Here is a 15,082-nt window from a genome sequence, read left to right as displayed (position 1 = left end):
TTCGTGTGTGAGTTGTGCGGTCACGTCCGAGCATAAGCACCTGCTGTCACCCCCCCCCCCCCCCCAAAAAAAAAAAAAAAAAACATAAAACAAAACAAAACCAAAAAAACAAAACAGGAGCAACAACATGCTGTCATGTTCCAAAGGCTCGACCACGCCTCCCCTTTGGCCCGCTACACGTGACTTGTTCCCGCCTACCCTTTGTTCCGATTAGCCGCTCTCTTGAGGCGCTGCCTGCCTCGATTGGACACTACGCACGCCCGTCACAATCCCCCGAAGGCATCTCAGCGATGTGACGTCAAAAAGGTTTTTCTTTTTTTGGGGGGGGTCCTGTTGTTCATTTTTATCCCTTTTTCGTCTCCTCCTAATGTTCTACGTTAAGGGACTGTAAGCTTCAAATCGACCATCAACTTTCTTGTCGTAAACACTTTCCTTTGCGCGCGTGCGCAAAAAAGTGAGTGAGTCGAGTGGGCGTAGGCGGAACGGTGACGTCTACAAGGGGCGGAGCGTCGCTGTCAAGAGGCAAACTGGCTTTTTGCGAGTTTGTCAGCTCAGCTCAGCTCAGCTCAGCTCGCCCCCTCCTCCCTTTCGGAACCCCCGAAAATAGCTGCGCGGCGTCTTCCATGCGAAGCCAAATTACGTTGTTGTTTTTTTTCTGGGGTCCAGCGGAGCCGGCGAGAGTGACGACCCGGGACGAAGAAGGTGAGTGAACGCAAATCGAAATATTTGTCGGTCGAAGACGGCGGTAACGCCAGCAAAGCGCCGGAGGGAGGCGTTCACTGAACCACAGTGAATCGGAATACGAAAAAAAAACAAAGTTCTTTTCTGCGACAACCAGTTTGAAACGGCATCACTATTTTCGACCTGTGAGTTGTTGCCAAAACAGTCGTCGTTCCGACGAGGGGAGATAAAAAAAAACCCTTGACCGTTCTCTCCTTAATGTCGAAATTTTGGTCCATTTGGCGAAAGTTTGCACGCGATTTGATGATGAAGGTCTCGTCGCCATGGCAGCAGGCGCACACTGGCTGCTTTTCCACGAGACCAGAAAACTTGACAGGATTTGCCGCGATCCCGCGAAGCCACCAAAACTCGTACAATGTTTTGTTTTTTGAATTATTTGAACTCTACACCTTTGAAGCTATGAATGTGTACTTGCAAGATGACAGCACAGACGCTCGCTGTGGTTTTCCTTTCGCTTTTTCTAATTTTTTTCTTAGAAAGAAAAAAACTGGGCATGTTTCTCTTCCACCCAAGTCAAAGTGGTCATTTACTCTCAATTTTGCTTGATATTGTGTTAAATTTGCACTTTTTAGCAGCATGATATAAAGTGGATTTTTGCTTTGCCTGGTCTCAAATCATCATGAATTAAAACTAAATAAATAAAGATGACATGAAATGAATGGACGTTTTCCATTCTTTGATAAAATTCATTTTGTAGAACACCTAATAGTATGCACCGAGCTTCTCTGGCCGCTACGAGGCTTCGCTTCCACCCCCCCAGCACTTGAAAACATGCAAGCTGCCGTAATATACGCGCTATCGACACAAAGCTCTGCTTCTCTGATTTCAAAATCCATTGGAATTACGTCGTTGCCACAAATGGCTCAGGAGTTAGGGTGATTTGAAAACATCTAGCGATCTGGATGATTATCATTTTAATTTGAATCAGAGTAACAAACCAAGCAAACATTTATCCAAAGAAGGTATCTTTTACTCCTAAAAATATTACTTTTAATGTAAACTTATTCCTAACTTGAGCAAAAAAAAAAAGGAGCAACTCATAGCTTGTGAATAACTTGTGAGAATGCCACAACGAAGAAGTTAATAACTCTTGTAAACGATCCTACAAAACCTGGATTTCGCGCCATAGATAATTCTCAAGCAGTCCGTGACCCAACCCGGGCTTTTAAATGTTTTTGGCGTGTGATTACAAAGGAAAGGCATACCAAAAAAAAGTAGCGGACAACATATGACATTTGCAAGCCTTGGAGTGACTTCATTGAGTGGCTTAGCCCGACTCCCATAATGCAAAGTTCTTTCTATGCATTCTGGGACTTGTAGTTGACAAAAGGCTTTGATCCAAGAACTAAATGTTGCAGGAAAGCTTTTATTTTTGTCTGTAAGCATTTTATGTCATGCAATGCATACAATTATATTTGTGTATTCCCCTCTGCAAAATCTGCAGCATTGAATAGTTGTTCATGTTTTTTTTTTTCCTCACAAAATGCAAATTCTTCACAAATATCTGTCTGTGTGGATAGGGCTGATGCAAGTGAAAATTTGGAGAGGTTGAAAATAAAAACGAAGTTCCGAGCCTTTCAAAGTCAGCCCAAGTTGGGTGACGATAAAGCCACTCTAGTGAAAAATTCGCGGACACCCGGGGCTTGGAAAGACCACTTCATGGATTTCATTGGATTTATTGGCCAGCTCCAGCGCATGGTGAGCAGGCAAAACTCGACAGTTTGCGCTTGTTAGTCCGATAGAAACAGATGGGCGCATTTGGCTTCGATGTCCCCTCTTGCGTTTTGTACTTTGCCCCCCCCCCCCCCCCCCCCCCCCCCCGCTGCCGTTGATGTCGTCGAAAACATGAAAGCGATCATGTGTTTTCATGGTTTGGCGCCAGGGTTTTTTTTTGTTTTTTTTTTGCATGCGACTTGCCGGTTTGGGCTTCTTGTCGCCGTCGTCGTTAATTCGCACTTTGTGACAAACGAAGCACCTGAAGAAAAATGCCCTCGGTGTTATGGATTGACTTTGAATTTGGGGATTTGAATGCTGCTTCTAAATGGAACGTGGCCTTGCACTATTTTTTGCTACTATTGAAGATGGAACGCTGTGGCCATTGAACTTGCCCTGTCCCGTTATTGGCTGAATAGACTCTAGCTCTGTTTCTTTGTTTTCACGGAACATATTTGCTCTTAGTCGCAAATGAGCTTACTTTGAATATGTGACAGAGGCCTGGCCGAGTCAAAGGGTTTTGGATGGCTTTCTCCGGGCGGGTATTCCGCCTTCCTGACCCTTCCAAAATTGGCTGTTGGGATAAGCAAGTGCAAAATAAATAAATAAACCAAAATAGACGAATGGACGGTGGATGGATGGATGGATAAATACAAAAATGGACGGACAGAAGAAAAATGCGTTTGATGAAAAACAAAAGCAGCTTTGTAAAATTTCTGAAGTCAAGTCAAAGTTCATTTTTAAGGCACATTTAGAAACAAAGTGGAAGGGCTGACAAAGTGCTGCGCTGTTACCCGTAGAGTTAAAAACCAAAGTTTGGAAACGGTCACTTTCAAGCGGGCCGGAGTGCATCAAGAGGCCGAGTTGTAGTCATACAACTCCAGTGGGCCGGCCAGCGAAGTCAAATTTGAAGAATGTTTGTCACAAACTGACTTACTTGGGAAATCGGAGGCCGGCAAAAACTGTTTCAAAGGGAAATTAGGAATCAAATTGAAGTTGAAGACAACTTGCAAATTTAGAATCTTAGCCAGAAACATAACAGCATTTTGCGGGCCGCATAAAATGATGTGGCGGGATGGATGTGGCCCCCGGGCCTCAAATTTGACACCCGTGTTCTGTTCTATGCGCCTTATGATACGGTGCGCTCTACATATAAATACTTTTTCAAAATAGACTGTTTATTGAAGGTCGCCTTCTAATCCGGCGCTCCTGCGGAAATTCCGTGGCTTGGAAATGGATTTTTTTCTTGTTCTTCAGATTTCCACAGATCATCTTTATCCTCTATTAAGACATCTGTCGACATTTAACGCAGCTCTATCTAGTGGATGCGGAACGCAAGCTACTGCTTCTATTCTTTGCGCCTTATAATGCGGTGCGCCCTATATATAAAAAGACTTTTAAGAGAGGTGCGCCTTACATTTCGGGTTGCGCACCCCTGGTCAATGTTCCGTCTTGCAAAATGTTCAGCTTGTTTGTCTTCTTTTTTAAGCGGATGAACCGATGGTCAGCGTTCAGTAATTGCGTCAGCGTCTTTAGCGAGTCGCTCATCGAAAGATGGAGGCCGCAGCATCCTCTCGGGCCCCGCTTTGATCACGTTCCCCTTCCGGCGTCTCTGTGTGGAGTGCGTGGGCGCGTCGGGTTCGCAATTAACGCCGCTTGTCAGACAGAAAATGGCCGTTAAACCAACGCGGGCCTTTTCCTCCGCTTTTGTGCCTCCACGAAAGCTGTTGGTCGCCAATGTCCTATTCAAGTTATGAATTTTGGTTGTTCTTGTTGCTTCTATCCCACGTATGGGGGATTTTCCCATACTCCTAACTACCTCATTTTCATCCATCCGTTTTCTGGGTCGACGGCCTGCCCCCTTGCGTATGGCGGCGCCAGTCCGCGGCCCAGTCCCGGTCCGTGCGTCAACTGGTAGCGGGGCGCGTGGGCTGCAATGGAAATGACTACGTGTTGGAGCTGATTGAGTTTATCCTTTGACATGAATTTGAAGCAATTTGTGCTTTGTTTGGCTTGCTTTTTGTTTTTTGGCGCCGCCTCTGGCCGCTCTTAATATTACAGTTTGTAGTCAGGAAGATCAATTGAGTATGTATTAGCATATGCATTAAGTACTCATTTGCGTTTAATTAACATTTTGAATCGGAATGAAAAGGATTTGTACTTCAGTTATGATTGAATTAATCAATGTCATTTGTGTACATTTTTCCACGTTTTATTTTTGAGAGCCAAGCAAGCTGAGGGCTCCCGTTAGTTTGTCGTTAATGGTGAGCTCATAAGCTCATGTCAAAGTTAGACACGGAGAGGTATTCCATTTGACTGGTTTGTTTGCGTTTTTTTTTGGCGTATACACACAATCATAAAGTGGGTAAAACTCCGATGCTGCGCAACTTCGGCTATTTGTGCTAAAATGAACTGGAACCGCATCGCGAGGAAAAGGGAAAAAAAAAACAGCTTCCATCACATATGCTTATACGTAGCCTGCAGCTAAGACGCACCGGATTAAACGCCGCGGGGCTCAAATCATGAGAAAAAAGTCCATATTCTATTTGTGGTGAAATTATTCTGATGATAGTCTTAGCACTATTTTTGGGCGGGTGCTTCATCATTTGGTTTGTTTGTTTGTTTTAAATCAAAGTCCCTCATCCTATTGGTAAATGTCAATGTGACACTGGCTGCGCGAGTGCTTGCCCCCCCCTTTTGACTGAGAAAGCGTTTGGTAACATGAGTCATTGTTTATTGGTGCGCCATCATCAATATGGAGATTCCAGCGTTCTGCTGTGAGACCTGGAGGTCATGTGCGGAATCTTGAGCCTGGCAGATAATGTTTTACACCGCCGCTTACTGGACGCCCCCAAAACAAACACATTTTCTTCAAAAAAGGAACCCATCTCAATAAATCACTTGGCTGGTACAGAATCATTTCAGCCACTCAATGATAGAGTGCTAATACTTCATATCGGGGCGGTCAAAGTCATTTTTGAGCTACAGCTTGCCGATATGATGAGGAAACCAAGTCCATTTTATATCGTCTCCAAAAAGTAGAGGTAGCGCTGTATTTGAAATTTTGCGGTGATGCTAAGTGGGTCAGCACTTGTGCAGTGTGCCATGCTAGCTTGCGCTAGGCAAGTCTTGAATTTCCGCCCCTTCTTGTGTTCGGTGTAACAAGCCGGCTTTCCCAGATGAGATGTAATGAACTCTAGGGCAAAGGCGTGGCCGGGCCTCGCTCGTACAGCGGGAGGCCGCTCGCCGACCTTTCAACCAATCCCGCCCTTGACTGAGACCTCTGGCGCTAAGCCGGCGGCTTTTGCTCACTCAGCTGCTGAGCGGGGCGAAACGAGCTTAAGCTCGTCCTCGTCTTCCGTCTGGACCGGGCCGCGCGTCCCATTCCGCTGGGAAAGAAGATCTTGGAACGCGGCCGCTCTCTAAATGGGAGCGTTCTCCGTTTTTCTGCGCCGTTATCAGCATGCGTAAAGAAAAAAGTTGTGAATGGAGCTGGAATGATCATGGAAAAATCATGTTTTGGACCTGATCATCCTTTTATACTTCATTGTTATGTGCTTTGTTCGTTCATTGATTTGTGCTTTGTTTGGCTTGAGCTCTGTTTTTTGGCGCCCCCCACTGGCCGTGAGTTGATATTACGTTTTGTTGTGAGGAAGGACACTGTTGCCGAAGTGACGATGCATTTTATAGACGGTAACAAAGAATTTGACCCCAAAACTAAGGGCGCATGTATATTTGGGGCATTACGGTACCTCGCCTTCTGACTGGCGGTGGAAAATGTGTAAGCGCGAAGTTGACGACTTGGCAAAGTCATTTCGCACCTTTGTGAGATGTCACCTTTGCCTCCTGGGTTGTTCTGCGGCGCGCAGGGGAAGCGCGCAATCGCAGAGCTCGTAAAACTTCAGCTCACTCAAAAAAATTGGTTATTGCGCATACTATTTTCTCATAAAGTGTTACGTCGTTGCAAGTGATTCTTGGAACAGGAGTTAAAAGACACGTCCATTTGCCGAGTTGCACTTTGAACAGAATTTTAATGAGACTCCAGAAAAAAACATAAATCAAAGGAATATATTATAATGTAATTTACCAGATCACAAGATCCGCATGATTACTAATTCCTGATGCCCGACTGTGGAGCTTTAAAAAAAAAAAACAGCTTACGCTTTAGAATAGAATTGTATTTCTGTCGCTAAACTGACAACGTCGTACGCGCAGATAAACAATTGGATTAGAAGCGTGGAAAAGTTTCTCCCGAGCGCGAGCGAGGCGTTTACTGTCGCCGGCCGAGCGCGAATCGAAGCGATTTGAAACGTGCCGTCGTTCTTTGGTGGCGTTATCGCCCTTTATTTGCGCCAATGTACTTTAGCGTGACATACCGTGAAACTCTGAGAAGCATTTCCACTGCTTACGCGCGCATTTTGGGATCAGCGGTCAACCCAGGCTGCGTTCACAAACTCAATGTCCATCGCGTGATAACGTGCCGTGCGCATTCATTGCTGAAATAATAATAACAAAATTAATTGTTTAATAAAAACTGTTGCTTCCGGGGAGGAAACTAAAAAAATGTCCAAAAAAAAAACCGCCCTTAGTGTTTTCTCTGCTAATAATACGTCTTTGTAGTGACTTGGGACAAACGTTTGACCGAAAAGTAAAAAGTTAATTTCCCACAACGCGGCCCCTTCCAAAGTCTCATTTGAGTCACAGGAAAGCAATATTTCACCTTTGTCGTGCAGTGGACAAACGTAGCAATTGTTTGCCGGCGCTCCGATCCAGTAGCCGCGGGGGCCCGGCAGGAAGGCCCGGGGCCGGCCGTATCCGCCGGCCGGAGCCGAGGCCGGAGCCGAGGCCGGAGCCGAGGCCGGAGCCGAGGCCGGTCCCGGCGCGATCCGGCAAAACGCGTCCGACGGCCAAAGGAAGCCGCCGGCCGCAAACGTCTCAGCAGACGCCCTGGCAGCTCTGGTTTCTCTCTCAACAGGATTGCGGGGCATTTCCAAGAGTCGCTATACACATTATTTAAGACAAATATCGCTGCATATTTACTTCAATCTGAAATGACGAATCCTTATACAGTGTACAGTAAGGCAAGACTTAGCCCTTTCTTTTGAAATCCGGCGCAGCTGCGGTCACGCTAGCAGCGGCCCGGACCTTGAAGTCAAGTCTCATCTGTACATCATCAAACATGATAACACTGGAGAGTTTACACTTGAATTAGCATTTTACGATAGAAGACATCTAGGGAAGAGATTTCCAACGCTCTGGTGAAGGCCTGCTCTTTAAAGTTTTCCACACTCAAAAAACCTTTTCCAAAATTTTAGTACTGTTTAAACAGTAATGCTATCTTTGTTTTTAAGTTGAAACAAAATCGGTGGCGTGTGTTCCTGAGCTTAATAGCATCTCTTATGTGCATATATATATATATATATATATATATATATATATATATATATATATATATATACAGGGGGAAAACAAGCTTGAAAAGCACTGATTTCCAGAGTGCACGATAGGCTGTGATGAGGCGATTTTTGTGGCGATTGTTTCTGAGGTGTGGAGTCCGCCCGCTGATTGCGCCCGTGCTTGCCTGTTGAGGTGAAAATGGTGTGGGCATCTTCACCGGTGGGGCGTGCGCCACCCGCGCTCATATCAGATGGCATTAATGACATGCATCAAAAACGGTAACAAATACACATTAGAATTACATCAGTGCATGACAATCAAAATATAACATGTAAAGGATTAAAAAAATACACTCCTAAACCCTTTAAATGAATCATATGATTTGCCGCAGTTGACATCATGGATGCAGTTCATTTGTTTGCCTTGAGATGGTGCTAGTGTGTTGGTTGAGTGACGAGAGGGACGCCTTTTTAGGACCTTTAATTCCTTGGTTGTATTTGACATTTCCAGTGACCCGGGAATCATTTACAAGTTCACAGGAGCAATAATATATATTTTTTGGATTAGTTTGAGCATAAAAGTTTACTTCAGTTTAGTTTGCGGTCATGCGAAGCGCTTCCTGTGTAATGTCATTGCTAAAGTGCACAGACGCGGCAGGCAAACGGGGTATGTTACATACTCTACGTGTTTTTACGTGAATGTGCAACGTTAGCCGTAGCTAATGCCAATTTTATGTTAGTTCTACGATGCAAATTGACAGCGAGTCATGTGGATGAAAAGCGAAAGAGCACCGTAAACATCAATGCAATAAACCGATTGTTTCTTTTGTGGGCACGCAAACCGTAACAAATACGGTAGACATCATGGGTTGCGGTAACGTATTACATTCCAGTCATGTTGCCTCATATTACATGCCAGCAACGTTGCCTTTCGTATCTTGAATTTTCTGTCATTACCAGAGACAATATTTTTCCCCGAAGCGGAATTTTTCGTTTCTGTTTCGTTTGTAAGTAGAGTTAGTTACCACTGCACAACCGAAAGAGGGACTTCCAAAAAGCTCCCGGCAAAACACACCGAGAGGCGGAGGGGAGCGGAGTCCACAGGAGGACGAGAAGAAAGTATCAACTAAAATAACTCCTGGCGCAAATGCGAGGAAAAACTCTCAAATAACAAAGTATCAAGAAAAGGAGCTACAGAGCTGGTAAATGCAATAGTGGTAGACTAGGAAACCCGGAGAAACACTGAAGGGATGCTGTGGAATAATCTGGCGTGGTTCTCCTGCTCCGGCCGCACTTCAGAAGCCCTGCTGATGATTGAGCGTCAGGTGTGCGGCCAGCGACTCCGCCCCCCTCATCCAGAACACTCCCAGCCTCTTGACGCAAACGCACGCGGCCAATGGCGGGTGTCAGTCGCCGTTGCTTGTCCATGTATGTCTCAGGATTCGTGGCACGCGCGAGCTTTGTTCCAAGCTTCTACTATGGCCCGAGTCTTGTTTTCTACCTCGTCCGTCCCTCACGTTCTTCTTTTCTCATCTAAGATCTGGGAGTACCTCTCAGCGTGTACTGCCCCGTCTGCCTCCCTCCCTCCCTCCCTCCTTCGCTCCGTGTCTCTTTCTCGCAACGTTTGGACTCGGCGTTCATGTGACAGCGAGATAACATCATCTGATCCGGGGTGTGGAAGAAGCTGCAAGAAAAAGTCGCAAGGCAGATGTTAGTTTCAGTCAGCTGATAATTAGTCGACTCGCGATCCAAAGCTCAAGGATGAAAAGGAAACGGTCCGTCCAGGAAGAAAGAAGTGAAAATTGACTTTTGGGTGCAAAATTCCGACCGCTCCCGCCGCGTGCCGCCATATTGGATGATGTAACAGTGATGTTTGCAGTCATTTAAATGTGTGAGTCAGGTGCGTAACGTTGCAATCTTGTCCAGATTAGTCTTGGCTTTTTTTTTTCCCTTTGAGACTCCTGGAAGGTTGCCCACCGATAAGTGGGGTAAATGAAGACAAAATACATCCGGAAATCTGAAATTTGTAGAAGTAGTTAGAAAAAAAGGAATATTTATTTTAGAGAAAAGCTCCAAGATTTTGCTGCCTATGTCAGTATTTCCTCACTTGATCACCAGCCGTTTGGACCTTTAAAAGTAACAGGAGGATCAATTGACCCTCTCCCATAGCATCCAAAAATATAAAGCCTGGCCAACAGAAGTTGTTTTGTTTCCGTTGAGGACGGATAGCCTTGAGTAGGGCTTCTCCCATGCCAACCAAAGCCAGCTAGCCACTCCGATATTGCCAACAAAATGAAAAGGCTTGAGCGGCTCCAACTTGAGTGTGGATGTGACTCACGCGCCAGATTGCATCACGCGTTCGTGCAACGCCATGTAGAAAGGGGCATCAAGTGGAGGAGGGAAACGGGAAGAGGAAATCAAATATTTAGGAGTAAAAAAAGCCACTGGAATGAGTGGCGGGAGCCTGTCGGCAGGCGTAGTCTGCCCGCTTCAAACGGCTTCTCGATCGGTCTGTTCCGACGGACGTTAAACGGCTCGCGGCGGCAGAGATGCGTTATGCGCGGCGTGGCCTGGTATCCTCACGCCCGGAGGAAGATCTGGCTCCGCCCCGCCACTTTATCCTTTTTTTCCGACTGGCGGCCTGCGCGCGACATCAAAAGGCCGCCGCCGCGTACCGCGGCTCGCGGGCTTCCCGGGAGCCCGGCGCACCCTCGCTCCCCGTGGCGTTGGCATTCTCCTCCTTCCCCGACGAGACGTCCGTCCCGTGATCGACAGCCGTTTAAATCTCTGCGGCGATTTTTGCGGAACCCTGCGTGCCGCTTGCGTATTCCCGGCGTCACGCCAAAACCACCCAAGTCAACATTCAATTTTGTATTTGTCCAGAAAGGTACAGTGTACTACTGTCTTGTACAGTCCAAACATATACCGTATTTTAACAAACACATTTTAGAATTAGTGCATAATCATGCTGATGTGTTGGTGAAGAGTGCAAAGAGAGGTTGTTTTATTTGTATGTTTTTATTTGACGTTTCCAGTGAGCCGGGAATCACCCACAATTCCACAGGGACAATAAGATTTATTTTGTGCATTATTTTGAGCACTAGATTTACTTAAGTTTAGTTAGGGGTCATGCAAAGTGCTTCCTTTGTGACGTCATTGCTAAAGTGCTAACGACGGTAACGTCAGATGCGACAGCCCAAAGCGCGCTATGGTGCATGTGTGTTTTTATGTCAATATGTACAATGTTAGCCGTAGCTAATGTCAATTTTATGTTTGTTAGTTCCACAGTGTAAGTTGTTGGTGGGAAGTGTGGATGAAACGAATAAAGATAAGAAGTGGAAGAGCACTGTAAACATGGGTGCAAATAACCATTGTCGGCTTTGTGGGCGTGCCGGCATATTATCATCACAAACTGTGCGAAATACGCTAGCGATAACGTAGAAGCTGTATTATTTTTGGGTGGGTGACATCTATTTTGGGCAGGGGGCGTCGCCTTTGATGATTTGTGTTTGGACCGGCTTCGGGCGCATTCGCAGATCCAACTCGGGCGGAGCCAACCTCGCTACGATGCCGCCACAGACGGAGCATGCGGTCATCGGGATACAACCCGAGACTTTTGTGTGGATGTGTGACTTAAAGAGATTGGAGACGATCCCGCGTTTGTTTTGAAGAAAACCAGACGCTCGGCTTTGCGCGGCAGAAAAAAAAACCAACAAAAACTGGGCCAACACGCGCCGCGCGTCAGACTTCTCATTTGCATTCGTTTTTAACGAGCCGTAAATCATCGGCCGAGCCCGGCGTCAAAGAGCCAGTTGGGTGAAAGTTTGCATCCGGGGATTCACCTGGAGAAGGAGAGGAGCTTCTTCCGCGTGAAATGGATGCCACCCTTAGGAGAGGGTCACGGCTTTATCCTTGAGAAAGTGAGAAGCCATTCATTGGCTGGGGCCGCCAGAACCCGACTGACGCAAATGGATCATTGGGAATAGAAGTGTCCCAGCAGTAATTATATTACCGCGCCGCCGCACACGCGCACGCCGGCTCGGAGGTAGGATGGCACGACTGCGGGACGCTGCTTTTAGTCTCCTTTCCTCTCAGGCGCGCTCCTTTGCGTCTTTTTGCTAAAGGCCGCTGTCAACACCTGCTATCAGCTCTCACAAAAGTCAAACATACTTCTGATTCTCCGCAATCAATCCAGCGCTACCTCAACTTACGAACGCGTCTCGTTACGAAAAATTCGGCTTACCAAACGCCTCGACGGAAAAACGCCGTCTCCGGTTACGAAAGAAAATTGAGGACGCCAAAGGTGAAGGTGTTAGTGTATAACAAGACTGTCGTGTCATACGTCAACATAACCCGAGATGTGTATTTGTTTCAGTTATTGATGTATTTCGATCATTTCTTAATATGCCGTCTTGTCTACTAAGCAGACACTATTTCTTTGCACCTATTTCTACCGTGGTTTTGCACTTTGCATCTTTACACACTTCAGTCACGCTTCCCAGCACCAGTTCTCAACCTATAACATGAAATAAAAATGAGCTACGGCTAATATTGTACATATTCACGTCAAAACACAATTGTAAGATATCATTTTGGGCCGTTGGCGTTGTTAGCAGGTCGTTCTCGCTTTAGCATGACATCACACAGGAAGCACTTTGCATGACCCCCAACTCGGTAATCTTCTCAAAACATAAATATTATTGCTCCTGTAGACCCGTGAATGATTCCAGGGCGAGTAAAAAATGATAACTTTTGTGTGTGTGTGTGTGTGTGTTTGTATTATACTCCCCACTTTACAGAAAAAGTGATGCATTACAGTAATTACATTACTTTTGTAACGCATTACTCAGTGTTGGTTTTTGTGTAACTTTGGACACCCCTGCTTTGTCTTTCGGGAGCACTTCCTCCCATGGTCTAATTGCTTCCTTTTACCTTCAATTCTGCACGTGTCTTTCTATTTTTTTTTTCTCTCCGCCCAACACGCGGCTGTACGCTACTAAGTCAGTTAGAAACGCGAGATGAAATTAATGTAGTGTCGTCTTGCGCTGAAAGCCCAGGGCACTTGCTCAAAGTCACCTTGCGTAGTTCTCCCTTCCCCTGACACCGGCGCCAAAGTGAGATGGAGGTGTTTGCTCGCCGCCGCTGTCAGCGTTCCGTGTCCTATTTGCTTGTTAGTCGCCGTCATCGTTTTTCCCCCCACTTTTTTTTGTTTTTTTTTGGGGGGGGGAGGATGACCGTGTCAAATCTTTTTTGTGTCCGTCCGTCGGGGGTTCGCCTTCCTTTTCGTGTCATTCGCTGGATCTGCACAAATGTTCTCGATTTGCAAAAAAAACCATTTAAACCCTTTTTATTCACCAGCAGATTCAGTTTGACGGCAAGTATGTTTGTTACTTTTCAGCCAAACTGAAGGATACAAAATGCCAAAACCGCCTCAATTTCCCCCAAACAGGTTGCTGCCGATCATTTCATCCAAAACGGCAGTATGAAATAAAAGGCCGCTTCGGTTTGCTGATTTCTCGGCCTCGCTCGGCTGCCGTCGGGCGCTCGCTAGCCCGGGTGGCTTACTTCTTTTCAACTATAAATTTTTACGCGCCGTTTGATTGATTTTTCGCCGCGGTGCAGTCTGACTCGTCACGCGGGGCGGATACATATTACTTTATCGAGTGAAGCGAGGAAGGGACGCCGTGACCTTCCGTATCACTTTCAACTTTCCACTCCTGGAAGAGTGGACTCCAAAGGGCAATTTGAACGTCGCTCCCAAGATCCTTTGCGGCCAGCGGCTTTTTCCGTTTTACCGGGCGGCGGTCCGGCTAACGCTGCCGTCTTCTACGCGCGGCGCGTTATTAAAGTGACCGAGTATCGCGACTTTTAGACACATTTCGTCATCGGATGTCAAATAACGTGGTAACGTGGTAATCGAGATGAGTACTCCTACTGGTATCGAGCTGCAATACGTACTATCTAACAGCCCTAGATTTTACAGTCTTATTTTTTAGCATTGCAAATATTCCGGAAGTTTGATTATTTTTTTGCGATATAAGACACCCGTGTATAGGACTGACCTTTAATTTTCGGGTTCAATTCTGGTATTTTCTATGTTGCCGTGCATAGGGTGCGCAGACACTTTGACATCAATTTCACAACTCGGGCGGAAATACGGTCTTCCAAAACGCCTCATGTTTTCTTGGGTTCATATCCGTAAGTTATATACCGTAATTCCCCAAATATAGGACGCACCCTTAGTTTTAGGGTTAAATTTTGGTATTTTCTATGTTTTCGTGTAAAGGACGTCGTATTTCCACTTCCCTCTTTTCCGTCAACGCTCTCACTTTTCATTCTTTGCGGAACATAATAGCGTTTATTAATGGCATCTCATTTGTTACCGTGGAAACCGCGGCGCACGCACTTGGCGTATGTGGATATAACATTAGCTCGCGGAAAGAATGAAAGAGAAGGCGGGGAAGGAGACAAAGAGCGAAATGGGGTCTGCAAAGAAGCCCGGGGAGGCCTTGTTTGTTGTTGAGGGATCAGCCCCTCCGCCAGATTAGCATCAGGCGACATTAACGCGAGTGATGCTGCGGGGGCCACGATCCTGCCTTTTCGCCGCTGGAGCAGAAGATAAGCTCTGAAAAAGGGGGTGGGGGGGGGGGGCGTGAAAGGGCCGGCTCGCCTCCGCTCCCCTCGGGCCGGCGGCCCCATTTACAGGTACAAGCACACTCCATGAGAGCCAAGAGCGAGGTGTGCGCGGGTGCTCATTTTACCTCTGAAAAGCGTTGGCTGACTGGCGACACTAAAAGACTAAGGCTCCAATCAATCAAATGAACTTGCACGTAGCATCCGTCATCGTGGTCCTCACCCCGTAACCACCGCGACAGTCCATTTTGGTCGAATTTTGAGTGTTTGCTCGTTTACGTTCAACACGTCTGTTATGTTCCTCTCATGGCGCTCCCGAAGCATTTTCTTTTGGCTTCTTTACTTTCCGGTTCATGGTTACCTGATTGTGTAGGATTTGACTTGTGGATGAGGTTTAAAATGATAGGAAAAATGTTTTTCTTCCTGAAGGAAGACTATTTACTGCTTAATATGGCACGATGTGTTGTTGTAAGCACTCTGCATCTAGTGCAACCCGTTGAACCTGGAAAGGGGCTCATCCCATCTGCGCTCCCTTGCGAAGGTTTCTTATTTTGCTCAGATGGGGTACCTTTCTTTTCTGGGAGCTTTGTTCGGCGGAT

At 46.4% G+C, this 15,082-nt stretch overlaps 1 protein-coding gene across 4 annotated transcripts in view; it reads left to right on the top strand.

Annotated features, from left to right (window-relative positions):
• The first annotated feature begins 498 nt into the window (after positions 1-498).
• The window catches only part of mef2aa (myocyte enhancer factor 2aa), a 41,659-nt gene continuing 27,075 nt past the window's right edge, over positions 499-15,082 (top strand). For 2 of the 4 annotated variants that reach the window (XM_088416863.1, XM_088416864.1), the window contains exon 1: positions 501-702. The gene's annotated coding sequence lies outside the window, so the exon portion shown is untranslated. Of the gene's footprint in view, positions 703-15,082 lie in introns of all 4 variants that reach the window. The other 2 variants (XM_088416866.1, XM_088416862.1) reach the window with 2 other exon arrangements.

This window comes from Hippichthys cyanospilos, chromosome 6 (genome assembly GCF_059441005.1).
Source record: "Hippichthys cyanospilos isolate Australia breed blue-spotted pipefish chromosome 6, RoL_Hcya_1.0, whole genome shotgun sequence".
Taxonomy (NCBI): domain Eukaryota; kingdom Metazoa; phylum Chordata; class Actinopteri; order Syngnathiformes; family Syngnathidae; genus Hippichthys; species Hippichthys cyanospilos.
This window is presented reverse-complemented; position numbering and strand designations above follow the sequence as displayed.